This window comes from Humulus lupulus, chromosome 3 (genome assembly GCF_963169125.1).
Source record: "Humulus lupulus chromosome 3, drHumLupu1.1, whole genome shotgun sequence".
Lineage (NCBI taxonomy): Eukaryota > Viridiplantae > Streptophyta > Magnoliopsida > Rosales > Cannabaceae > Humulus > Humulus lupulus.
The window spans coordinates 7,029,814-7,042,307 of record NC_084795.1 but is presented as its reverse complement, the minus strand read 5'-3'; positions in this window follow the sequence as shown (position 1 = coordinate 7,042,307).

The window sequence follows — 12,494 nt, the reverse complement described above, 5'->3', positions numbered from 1 at the left end:
GATTTGTGACTCGAGACGATCCTAGAGAGCAGACTAGCCGTAAAGTCAAGGCGGGGATTTATACCCGGCTCGGGGCGAGCCTGGGGTATAAATAGGAATCTGATGAGTATATTGGGGTCTATTTTGATATCGAGGAATATTATTTGGTGATTTATCAGGTATTGGGAAGCAACGGGAAAATATTAAAGACACTTGAGGAATTAGCGGGAATTGGGTAAAATGACTAAAATGGCCCTACATGGACAAAAGGGTTTAGAGTTAATAGGGAGGGCATTTTGGTCAATTGGCTTCTTAGAGACAAGTTTATTGGGCTTTATATACTTAGTGGGATTGTTAGAGAGAGTGCGAAGGCTGTGGAAAAGAAAGAAAGAGGAAGAAAAAAAAGAAAACAGAGAAAACAGAGGGGATTTGTTTCAAAAGGAACGGTTTGTGGTTCTCCCACCATTTCTCTTCAAATTTCTTGGATCAAAGCTTAGTGGAGAGCTATGATAGGCTGAGCATCAAGGATCCTAATTTAGACTTGAAGATTTGGCAAGGGATTAGCAAGAACACATCAACTTTTGAGGTAAGTTTTTAGGGTTTTCAGTTTTTGGGTTTGGCTGGTTTAAGTTGTGTAATTAAGTTGAATGATGGGAACTTTAGGGGAATTTCTGGGCAAGCTTTGAGGAAGAGCAAGCTAAGGAAGTCTAGGAATTGAATCAAGGTCGAAATTGCATCAACGGTATGAATTCTAAGCCTTTAACTTTGATGTTTGACTGAATTTCTGGGTTTAGGGTTAATCATGGTAAATTTTGAGATTTGGGATGAATGTGCTTGAGTTTTAAGGATTTGGGATGCTTGGGATGAGTGGAGAATGTTTATAAGCTTGATTTTGAGTTTGGTAAAGATTTGGGGAAGTTTGGGTTGAGATTGGCTCAAAGAAATCGCAGAAAAAGAAAATGAGGGTTGCCTGCCTGCAACTAGCGCTACAACGCTAGTCTTTGGGCGCTGTAGCGCTAGGCCCTGTTTCTGGGTGGTGCGGTTCTGCTTGTAGCGCTATAGCGCTCTCTTTTGAGTGTTGTAGCGCTACCTTGTTCCCAGAAAGGGGTTTTGGGTTATTTTTGAGGGATTTTGACCTAGGGTTCGGGGTTCGATTCCACCATCTTGTTTTGTGGATCTAGGGCTTCCCAGGGGGCTCAGGATTGGTCCCGAGGCTAGGTTTTCAGACTTGAGGTTTGGTGATGACTTTGACCTATGGCTGTGTTTAGGTGTGCGCTAGGGCTCGAGTGGGATCGTGCTCAAGGAGTCAAGTGATGAAAGCTATCAAATTGACAGGTAAGAAAACTATAGCACCCGTAGGACAGGGCATGGGCCCATAGTGTGATTGCAGGGCACGACCCTATATTGCATTACATGTTAGGGTGCAGACTTAATTAAATTGATTGCAGGGCACGACCCTATATTGCATTACATGTTAGGGTGCAGACTTAATTGAATTGATTGCAAGGCACGACCCTATATTGCATTACATGTTAGGGTGCATACTTAATTGAATTGATATATGTTGAATGTTATTTGAGTTATGCTATTTGTGATTATAGTAAGAATGAACGACAACGGAGCCGGGAACGGCAACGGAGCCGGGAACGACAAAAGAGCCGAAACGGCAAGGAGCCGAGAACGGCAACGGAGCCGAGGACAACGAAAGGCCGAGAACGGCAGTGGGGCCGGAAGTAACACTTAGCACGTGAAGTGCTTGTAGACAGGGTGGGACCCCAATGGATACAGGAGATATCCTTACGGTGAGGACCGAGACCCAGGCTTAGGTAATGCCTCTGGGACGGCATGGTTGTGTTTGTTTAGTTTGATGGAATACTTGTTCATCTGTGGATAATCTGATATGTTAACTATATAATTCGCATATGTTATATACTGTATGAGTTTTCTTGCTGGGCTTCAGCTCATGGGTGCTCTGTGTTGCAGGTAAGGGCAAAGATTGAGTCAACCAGTCATGAGTACGGAGAGCGTGAAGCGACGCGTACATGTTTGGCCTGCCCGACTGCTTTGGTTGGGGGTTTATTTGAGAAATGGCTGTAATAATCTGTGATTTTAATAATTAATCGACTGTAAACTTATTTTAAGTTGTAAATAGTTTTCAAACCTTATTTTGGGATCCCAGATGTTAAATACTATAAGTTTTCAATGAAACAACACATTTTTAAAGATTACAGCCTTAACTTTTGCTTAGTCACACTTTTGTTTTTAAAACCTCAGTTAGCGAGTTCATTGCACATTTTTCGTTTTAAAACCCACCTAGTAACAGCTCTAAGGAAGTAGGGCGTTACATCCCTGACCTTCAGACGGGTCAACCTAACCCGTTTCGGACTCGGAAGTCGCACTAGTCGAGTTTTGACCCCCTAGAACTCCGTTTTGGGGGTTTTGTTCCAAATTTTATTTTCTATCGAACCATAACAATTATTTGGCTAAAACAAGCTTAAAAAACCATATCATATCAAACCCATTTTGAACTAATTTTTTTTTTTAAAAAAAACTCATTGAAATGGGCAAATATGTGTGCAACAATCTCACAAAATATTTTCTACAGCTCATACATATGCAATATTTCGAAATTTGGATTTATCATAACCATAATACCATAAAAATCTGAAAATACCAAAAAGGATTTTCATAAACAAATTTCACAGTCCCAAATCCATAATGAGAAGGCTCTTGATATCAATTGTTGAAAATAATGCATTCTAAACAACTCATAGAACTTGAAGCATATCAAGAAAGGTATAGGACTATCTATTACCTTGTATTGTTGGTTGTGAATCCGTACCTTATGTTCTTCTATCATTTTCCTACACAAAATCAAAAACAAAAGATCTACATCATACCATGAAAGGGTATATCCCTTTTTTTGAGTCAATGAGTTTATTGGGCTTAGTACCCAAATAGGGAGAGAATTAGTGTTTTGGTCCAATGAGCTGACCAAAAACGTTTTAGAGCGTGTTCATGGGCTCTGAGCATGTTAGTGTTATGTCCATCTCATTATGGCCCAATAATATGATTATACAATATAAATTATGTAGTTATCCTTATGTGTTAATAATGACACAGTGTGAACAACAATTAATTATGTCGGTTCATATAAAATATTCTAACATTATGACAATGTCACTTCATGTTGAAATGAATATTTTCCTAAATAAATGTGTAATAAGTTAATCATTTGGTTAATAAAGTTATATAAGGGAAATTATAATGGTTGTGAGTAATTTTAGGAAAATTTATTATTTTATCAAATCAAATAAAATCAGTTATATATAATAATAAATAATATATTTGGGTATATTATTTTATCTCTAACAAAGTTATTATTTTATTCTATTAGTATACGTATGTAAAATAGTGAGAAAAAGATATTGGCCCAATATTATTAAGCTCAATGATTCAATAAATGTTTACGAAGAAATTACGTTTTATATGAGATTTTTAATAGAATGTACAAAAAAAAAAAGTTAATCTATGGATTTTTATAAAAATTTTCACTTTTATGGGTTTATGTCATAGCTTTACTCTTAATCAAGTTTTATTAATTTAGAAGAGTATGTTTGTAATTTAATATTTATTTTTTAGCTTATTTGTTTTTTTTATATTACTAATTTTAAATTAAAATTTTCTTTGGTTGTTTTTCAAAAAAAATTATTTACTATAAACATTTTTTTCCTTTTTTAAAAAAAAATTGTACGTTTCTTTTTTCAAATGTTGGGTAAAGTAACGAGTTACTTGATAGATCTTTGACAATTATGTAACATGTACCAGGAGGGGTAACCAGTTATCCTGAGAGAAGTAACTTTATGTCATAAGAGGGGTAACCAGTTACCATAAGAGGGGCGAAGAGTTATTCATATTAAATATGAAAAGAAACACCAAATTTGAAGTAAAAAGTGGAAGAACACTTCATTAAAAAAGAAAGAAGAAGTAACTATGATTTTAGTAACATAGGTAACCAGTTACTCCCAGAAATATATACACAAACAACGTGAAGGTAATCAGTTACTCCCATAAATATACACGCAAAGAACAGGAAGGTAACCCATTACCATACATCAGAAGATAGAAAACAAATCAAATTCACCCCCTTTTCCTTCTCTCCCATCTTCTTTATATAATTTTTTTTCTATATTTGAATGTTATCATTAGGGTAACTGTTACCCATTCACGTTTTCATATTTTTATTAGTTTTCTTTTCAAATTTTTGTGTTCCTATAAGTGTTACAATAAAAAGAAAATGCTGAAAAAATTAATTTGAATTTTTTTACATATAGTGGAAAAAACTATAAAAAAAAAATACAATAACAAAAGATAATAAATAAAAAATAGTAAAATAATGATATAATGTTAAAATATGTGAAAAAAGGGAAAAAAAAATGGAATGAGAAAATAATAAGTACAAAAAATGAAGAAAAAAGAAGGAAAAAATACTTAGTAAAAAAAACTAAAAAAATATGAAGAAAAAAAACAAAACAAAAGAAATGATGGAAAAAAAACAGATGAATGAATAAAAATGAAAAGAATAAGAAGAAGAAAAAATAATGGAAAAATGGAAAGAAAATAAATATGAATGAAAAAATTGGTAGAAATTTTTTTTTTTTAAAAAAAGAAAAAAATGGAAGAAGAAAAAGCTCATAGCTGTGAAAAAAAAAATTGAAGCAGAAAATAATAAATACAAAAATAAACAAAAAATAGAAGGAAAAATGAGAAAACAAAAAGAAATAAAGAAAACTGAAAAAATTTGAACAAAAAAAACAAAACAATACAAATAAAAGAAAAAAATAGATAAATGAAGAAGAAGAAGAAGAAGAAGAAGGGAAAAATGGAAAGAAAAAAAATGAAGGAAAAAATTGGTAGAAAAAAACTAAAAAATGAATGTGTTACACCTAAATTTCAAGAATAGAAATTATGGTATCGAAAGACATGCTCGTAAAATGTAAGCTCGAAATAAGCAAGTATGCCACGTCATCAGCATTTACGCGGATTGGGTTTGACAGTCTCGCTCGGTATTAAGACGACGACGATGAAATTGGTAAGCTCAGAACTACGTGCGGTCTCGAAGATGTTTCGAGGTTACAAATCAAGCTTGAAGCTACAACTACAAGGGTTCAACACTTGTATAAATTCCTGATTTGTTTGTATTGGTGATTGAGTATCAGTTAGGAAGGATCGAACATGGGCATTGCGAGCTCGAAGATGATGATCTCGATAAAGTTACTTGCTAAGGATGAGGCCAATCAAAATAACGAGCTCTTGATGTTGGTTGACCACGGAAATATGTAAGTTAAATGTTCGAGATCAGTAATTGTGAGGTCAATAATCTAGTTTAATTACGGTTACTGATAACTCTACTAAATAGAGTTATTTTACCACTTTTTATGTGTTAATTGTTGCTTAGTTCTTGAGTTTTTAATTGATTTATTAAGTTTTTAAGTAATTTTGAATTTATTATGTTTATTTTAATTTTATAGATTTTTGTGTATTTTTAATGTTATATTATTGTAAAATGTTATGGCTTAATTATTTAAAATTAATATTGTTAAGTTAGGAGTAAAAATATGCAATTTTGAGCTTAAATGTTTAAGTAAATTAAATTTTAATTAATATTTTCATTGAACTTTTGTTGCATATTTCATTATTGAAAATATTTAGTTTTAATTTAATTTATGTTTGTTTTATAGGTAATTTTTTGTATGTTATTTGTTCTTGAAAAGCAAGAAGAATGGTGAAAAATGGCATTTCTGTAAAGAAAAAGCAAGGAAAGTGGCGTTATTGAAATACCAGCCCGAAGGCCCATCTGCCAGGCCCAATCCGCCACCTCATGCTTCTCCTCATCAAGTCCAGCCATCAACTTGCTGCAGCCTTCCCTCCTTCATCCAGCTGCCGTACACCACGTTACATCCCCAGCCAAGCACTTCTCTTCATTTTGGGCCAGCTCTCCACCACAAAACACAAACCAGCCCACCTGGCCCAATTCGGCTTGATGTCCCCAAGTTAACTTTGCCACAGCCACCAATATGGCTAAAAAACCATATTTGTTCCCAATGTCCACTTTTTTCTTTTTACTAAAATATCAACTCACTCTTCCATATTTTTCTCACGTAAATAAACATTCCTAATTCATTTTTTTTTACCCTAGTTTTTCACTAATCTTTTACCCAACCAAACATTTCATCTTTCCAATACTCTTACACTTACTCTATTTATCCTACCACTTCCCAACACAATTAAATTAATCAATTTATTTATTTTAATTTGATTAATTTAACTCCACATTTTGCCTATAAATAGAGTCTTGTAAGACCATTTGGGGGGCTCTTCTTCTTCATCTTTCAACCTCTTCTACACTTCATATTTCTCTCTTCTTTTCACTAGTTTCTCTCTACCATTTTCATCTTTTGAAGAGCATGTCAAGTATGTTATTTTGTAATTTTTATCTAGTTATGAGCTTCTAATCTTTTTCAAATGTTATTAAGATGATGATGAAGCAAAATGTAACTAGATAGTATTTTTTGTTGTATGTTGATTTCCCATTTGTACAATATTGTTTATGGATTTTTCTATCTAAGATATGCATTTTTCATCTATTATTGAGTGTTAAAGCATATTACACTTAGTTCTTCATTATGCAAAAATATGATATTCTTTGATTAAATGTTTTTCATTAAATTGTTCACATCTAATTCTTAGAGTATAAGTATCATATTTTGCCTAAACATAATCTCTTTGATTTTTTATAGTTTCATTAGGTTGTAACACAACTAATGCTTAGAAATTATATCTTATATAAGTGAAGAAAAATCCTACATTTTTTTAAAAGAGTAACTTGTGCTTGAATAGAAAATATATTTTGAAAAAATATATAGTGTGATTTATTTCAACTATATTAAAACTTGGGAATCAATATACTTATAAATACTATTGAACTTGCATTTTGTGGATTCTAACATCTTAATAATCTTATTTTACATATATCATTTGAAAACCATTTTTCTATTTTATTTTAAATCTTTTTATTACTTGTCTTTTATTTTTCTAAAACAAAATCTCATCAAATATTTGGAACTAGGTTAGAATATTATTGCTTTGTTTGAAATAGTTTCTTTTGATGTTAGTCAACTCTCATGGGTTCGACCTCGTACTTACATGAACATTATATTCCGAAACGATTCGTGCACTTGCGAGTTTAATTATTAAAACACCTTCTTTTGGGATCAACAGTTACTGTTTGAAAATCCCTATTTCTTGGGGATTTGTTGTAATCTGATAATGAATCTCGATTATCATGAGATATTATGTAATTAATGCATTTATTTAAAATTTGAATTATAACTTCCCAAAATAAGGGGGACGATATTTTGTAAACCAGCCTATGAATAGATTGGATAAATTCATTTGTAGATACGCTGAATTTAGTACTGGGAATACTCTGCGAAAATTGTTTTCTAAAAGCTTTGAGAGAATTCCATCATTCAATAATATGACTCGTGGATTAGGTGGATTTTAATTACGTAAAATATCGTGTGTTTTTTATTGATTTTTCTAATTATGTGTTTAGTGCTCTTCTATTATAGGTTAACAAAAAACGGCATCCATAGAATGAAAAAATAAAACATTGAAAAAGATAAAATAAAATTACCTTCAAAATTAAAGAAAACAAAACTATGATAAAAAAAATGTGGTATTTCCATATTTTTGTTAGCTACTAATTGTGTTTCCCATACTTTAATTATTTTTAATAAATTTTTCCATATAAATTAAGAAAAATATAATTCTCGTGTTTTTGCATATTGATGATATAAAAGTAATATTTTTGAAAAATTCCTAATGTTTATAGAGGACGTGTGTTAAGGTTTAGGTTATAGGGCCAATTTTTCAATAACATTTTTTAAAATGTCATTTTTCAATGTAATATTAACTCTAAAGTGTTGCACTGCTACTATTACACAAAAAAAAAAAGGAATTTGAAGTGTTCTGCTTTTTCAAGAAAGCTAGTATAGTATAGTATTGTCTAGTCTTCTTTTTTTTCTTTTTATTTTTCACAAGCTTTTTGTTTTTATTAAAAATTTAGCCTTAGAGAATAAAACGACAATATATTTTTTTAATGACACAATTACATATATAATTTAGACAAGAGCTTCTCCCTAGAAAGAAATTATTGGATTTTTTATGAATAATGGTGACATTTCTAAAAAATGGTATATGATAGTCATATGTGTATAAATATTTTAAAATATTTGTAGTATACAACTACTTTACTGTTAAAAAAACTTAAATATATTTTATTTTGAAATATTTTTCTTTGTCTATTTATAATAAATGTATTTATTATAATCTTGGTTAAGTACTTAGAAAATGGTATATTTTTTGTTCCAATAATTATCCTACAACTACGTTTTTTTGATAAATTTCTAAAAAAACAGTGTATATTTTAATAAATATTTGGAAGATGTTTGATATTTGTTCAGTATATGTTCAAGAGATTTGGTTACAGTTACTCAGAAAATAATATATGTTCTAAAAAAAATTAGAAAATGGTACATATTCTTAAAATTTGTACTTTCGAAATACGAACTTTAAAAATATATATACATATAACTGTAAAGTTGATTAAAAAATTATGAAAACGAGTTATTTGTAAAAGCTTGCCTCAAAAGAAGTCATATCGAAATCAATTCAATTAGTAGAGTTCAAATTCGTTCCACTTAAATCGACCTAAAATTATCCAATCAAATTGGATATTGTTTTGTCCAAAAACAACAAGAAGGATAATTTGTCTCACCAATGAGAAATACTTATTCGATAGTTATTGGAAAAATTACACAAACTATAATTTTTTTTTTGAAAAATATAAAAATTTATAAAAATTACAAAATAATACGGATAACAGTCATGTTACTGTTTGTAACAATTCTGAAACTGCTTGTAACAACAATCTATTTAGTATGTAAATATTGTTCACAAAATTATAACATATGATTACAAACCTATTTGTAAACTTTGGTTAATTGTTAACAAAAAAAAAACTTTATATTTATGATTATGTCGCTCTATATTTTTGTATGTGTTTTAAGATTCCATATTTATAGTATTATTATTATTCTTAGAAATTTTGGGCATTTTTGTAATCTGTAAAGTTCCCAATGGGCTGATAATTCGTGTAAACTTGTCAGATTCATGTCGGTACGATTATGACACAACACGGTTAAGGTAAACACAAACACAACAAGATTATTAAATGTGTCAAAAATACGAACACGAGCACGAGCACGACATGATTATTAAATAGGTCAACACGACACGATTATGATACGATTAATGTGTCATGACACAATTAATCATACTTATATGAAAAAAATCATAAAATCTATGATAATTATTCGTGTTATTGTGTTGACACGATTATTAAACGGGTAAACACGATTATGACACGGCACGATTATTAAATGTGTCAAAAACTCAAGCACGAATTCAACACGATTATTAAACGTGTCAAAAACTCAAACACAAACACGATTATTAAACGTGTCACACAAATCCATTTATTTTTGTGTGGTGTTATCGCCACCCCTAGTTCCCATAGTTATATGGGCCTTTTATTTTTTAAAAAGTTATACGGGCCTAAATGACTCCAGTCCAAGTCCATTTACATGTGCTTATACGAGATCTCAGCCCATTTACATGTCCATTTTCGTGTCCTATTGTCATTTTATTTTACGAATTCTCTTACATTTATACTTTTGTCCTTTATATTAGTTTTCGTCGTTCAAGCCATTTTATTTTAGAGAATAGAGCGAAATGACGGCAAAAGTTAGACTCACGCAATTACATATTGTTAATATTGTAACAAAGTAACTTAAAAGACTATGTATACATATCTAGGATTTTTGTTTCGCAGGACTGTGCTCCTTTTTCATGTTTTCTTTCTGTAAATAGTTTTCAGTAATTTTTTTTATAACGGTATTTATTTTAGTTATTTAGAACATTGTTTAAATTTTTAAATTTTTTTGAATAATTTATAAACCCAAAAACAAAATTCAAATAGACAATTTCACTCGTGACTAATATTTTTTATACACGTAAAAAACAACATATTTAAATCTAGTTTTCAATACGGTAAATTATTCAAAATTTTCTAAAAATTTACAGAATGTTCAAAATAATTATAATATACACGATCATAAAAAAATGCGTAAAAAATTATTCACGGTAGGAGACCACAAAAGAAGTGCACCGGTGCTCCTCTTTTTCTAGCCAACACCCTACATATATTTATACCAATTTTTTTATAATAGACTCTTTTTATTAGCATTACAAGATGAGTTCTATATAGGGTGATGTTTGATGTCACGAGTATCTCACCATAATTCATTGTTGTTAGAGTATATATTTATTTATTAATAACATTGTTAGCACATCTGTATTGATTGCTGTTTCTATTCCAAAGTCTTTGTATTTTTTCTTTCTTGTTATTAATGTCATCTTGTTCATGATTTGATGATGATGAGCACAATATATATATATAAATATATATATATATATATATTTCTCTGAATGCGGTATACACCTATTAGTCATGTGAGAGAGTGATGTTATTTTAGATTGAGAAATTTTAAAATGGTTTTTTGGTGCAACTGTAAATAATCATCAGTTATTTCTAACAAGCAGTCCCTGTGGTGGTAGCATTCTATTGGCACAAAAAGTTATATTTAAAAGAAATATGTATATATATGTTTTTTTTAGAATAGATAATTAATATATATTTTTGTGTATGACTTGATTAAGTAAATAATACATATTTTTGTGTGTTCAGTAAATCTGCAAAATGGGTCAATACTTAATTTTTCTCTTCAGCAAAAACAAAAAGAAAGAGAAAGAGAAGAGCAATTTACGAAGATTACAAATGTAATCAAACTTAAGTTTTGTCGTTTCTTTGTAATTTCAGTTCATTCCCAGCAAAAAAAAAAAAGTTGTACTGTTAGATTTTTATTTGGATTTACATTATTTATTTTCATGTTTTATAAAATATAAGTTGATAAATAGTTATTTGCTGATCTAGCCTATTTAATTTTAGTGATCTCTTGTTTATGGACTTAGTATCTATATTAGTTTAGTTGAAGCAGAAGTGTGAGCTTTCTAGTTAACTGAAACATTTGATGAAGATGTACAATCCAACTAGGTTAATCTAAGCTAATTCTCCACTCTAATTCTATATATATGAATAGTCTCATTGTTATTCTGTAGTCCGATAATCTGCTTCAGAAATAAAAGTTTTACGGAATAATGCTTAGTTGGTTAATATTACACTAACAATTTAAGTTTTTTTATATTCTTTAATTGTTTATTGTATTATAAATTGTATGTAAAATTATCAATAAGAAGTTTTAAGAATATATAACATGAATTTCATCAATTATATAAATATACATATTTATATTTTTAAAACGATTTCTTTTTCCGAAAAACACAATAATGGGTCACACAAGAACAAATTTATATGTATTTGTTAGCTTCTGGAAATGACACTGTCAGAATATTACACTTTTTAGTACTAACTTTGGTTTTAATAATAAAAATAATAATAATTTTTTATTTTAAAAAATGAATGGAAAATGGTCAAAGGTTCAAAGGAAAGTTATAAATTAAAACGTATTTTAAAGAGTTTTAACACCGACCTTCACAATAATATATAGGAAACTTTCTTGTTTTTTTTTGTTCTCTTTATAATCGCCTCTTAGAGATTTTCGAATCCTCAATTCCTATTTATGTCCCAACTCTTAATTATAGACACAAACACGTTATATAAATATATATATATATATGGAACCACTCTAATGTATCATTTTTTTTTAATGCCGGTGCATCATTTTTCTATTTTTGGCACCTAGATAAATATAGTCCTAAATTTTTTTATATGACGGTATACATTGTAGGTATTTAGAACATCCTGCAAATTTTCAAGAAATTTTTAATAGTTTACAAAGCCGAAAATAGAGTTTAAATTGTCAAATTTTACACGCGTACATAAAAAAATAAGCACGCGTGCAACAGACAGTTTAGACCCTGTTTCGGTAGTATAATTTATTCAGAATTTCTTGAAAATTAGTAGGATGTTCTAGATAGTTATAATGTACACCATCATATAAATTTTGTTTTGGATAATAACTATTCAGGTGCCGAAATAGAAAAAAAAATGCATCAATGTTGCAAAAAAAGAAAATACGTTGTAGTCACTCATATATATATATTTATTTATATAACACAATAACATGCATTGTTCATCGTAGTGACTTTTTGGATTTGAGGCATTGGGATCCTTTATATATAATTTCAATAAAAACCTAACTTTTATTGACTTGTTGAAAGTGTTTCCATGCCCATGTTAATTAGTGTATATTTTTCTTTTTGTGGTCTTAGTCTCCCCAATGGAAAAGATTTTGTCATTATATTTTTGT